Here is a 1,985-nt window from a genome sequence, read left to right as displayed (position 1 = left end):
CGTAAACAGCACAAAAGGCCAATTAGCTCTAATAGAACACGCATGGAACACTCTACTCGGCAATAACAGAATGCACTTTCTTCTCAAGTGCATATGGAACATTCTCTAGGCTAGACCACATGTTAAGTAGCAAGTCAAGTCTCAATATATTTAAAAAGATAGATGTCATGGGAACCAGCAGTTAGCGTAATGGCTATGTAGCTGGACTCCCATGTAGTCGACCGCGGTTCGCGTCCCGGGCCCGGTGGCTTAAAACTCACGCTGGGCACGTATGCGTGCGTGCCCAAGATCCTGAGAGGAGAATGGAGGAGAAGGGATTGCAGCGTGACCATCCCCCCTGGGGGTGATTTATCGCTTTCTGTCTCTAAGTCTCTCTCTGGCGAGCGCACGCGCCCTATAGAGAAAATCTCTCCAAAAAAAAAGAAAAAGATAGATGTCATAAAAAGAGTTCGATCACAATGGGATGAAGCTAGAAATCAGTAACAAAGTGGAAAATTTGTGGAAATTAAATAACACACTTTTTTATGAGAAAGATGTAGACATGTGAGTATAGGTGGAAAAAAGAGATAGCTATAGGCATCTTGTGATATTTTCTTTTTGTTTGTTTATTTTTAGAGATTTTTGCTATAGTGCACTTACCAGAGACAGAGAGACAGAAAGCGAGAAGTCACCCCCCGGGAGGGATGGCCACGCCACAATCCCTTCTCTATTCTCCTTGGGGATATTGGACACGCACACACATACACCTAGCATTAGTTCTAAGTCACTGAGTCTCGGACTTGAACTGCAGTCTGCTACGTGGGAATCCAGTGGCATAACCATTATGCCATCTACTGGTCCCTGACAGAGTTTTCTTAGTGTGATACTCTGCCCCAGCATCTCAGTTAGCCAAGACTACAGGCACATACAACCGTGCCAGGCCTTAACACACTCTTGAAATGATGGGCAAATGTATTAGTCAGCTCAGTCTAACCATAGACTAAGTGACTCATACAAAACATACGTATCTCTCACAGTTCTGGAGGCTAGGAAGTTCAAACCCAAGATGGTGGCAGGTTCCTCCTCCACTTTTCAGATTAAGCATGCAGCCCTGATGATCTCTGAATTGCCTACCGGGGTCACTCTCTCTCTTATCTTAAAGAGTAAATCATATTTGCAGTCAAATAGCTCTATAATCTGGTCCTGTAGGATCTAAAAAGTCTAACAGCCTTCCTTCCTTTCACCTCGTGTCTGTCCCTTCAGTTCATACTGGTAGCATTTCGGCTGGAATGGTTGATTAGGCCCATGCTCCACACCCATACCAATCTCCTTACGCGAAGAGCCATGTGTACTTTTCTTGTTTTCTTCAGAAAATGCTTTCTTATTTTTTACAACATGGATAGGTTGAAAATTTTGTAAGTTCTGGTTCTGGTTCTGGTTCCTTTTTGCTTAATAATTCTTAACTTCTCTCTTCAATGCTTAACTTCTCTCCTTAACATTTACTATAAGCATCAGGAGAAACCAAGCCACTTCTTCAACACCTTGCTCAGAAATCTCTCCAGCTACCTACCCAATTTCATCCGTCCTAGGTTCGACCCTTCACTTCACACTAAATCATGAGAAACAGTCCAGCCAACTGCTTGGCCACCTTATTACAAGCACTGCCTCTCCATTTTCCAGCAACACGCTCCTCATTTCCATCCGAGATCTCACCGGCATGACCTTTCCTGGCCATACTTCTGCCCATGCTGCGTTCATACTTATGCACACATCCTCTAAGAAAATGGAGTCTTTCTCTACAGTTCTGTGCTTTCTGAACCCTCCCTAGAATCACCTTTAAAAGTCGGTTTAGGGACCAGTAGTTAACGTAACGGCTGTCACTAGATTCCCACATAGTCGACCACGGTTCGAGTCCTGGACCCGGTGGCTTAAAACTCACGCCGGGCGCATGTGTGTGTGTGCCCAAGATCCCGAGAGGAGAATGGAGGAGAAGGGATTGTGGCGTG

The sequence above is a fragment of the Tupaia chinensis genome, unplaced genomic scaffold, assembly GCF_000334495.1.
Source record: "Tupaia chinensis unplaced genomic scaffold, TupChi_1.0 Scaffold000708_1, whole genome shotgun sequence".
In the NCBI taxonomy this organism is placed as follows: domain Eukaryota; kingdom Metazoa; phylum Chordata; class Mammalia; order Scandentia; family Tupaiidae; genus Tupaia; species Tupaia belangeri.
This window is presented reverse-complemented; position numbering follows the sequence as displayed.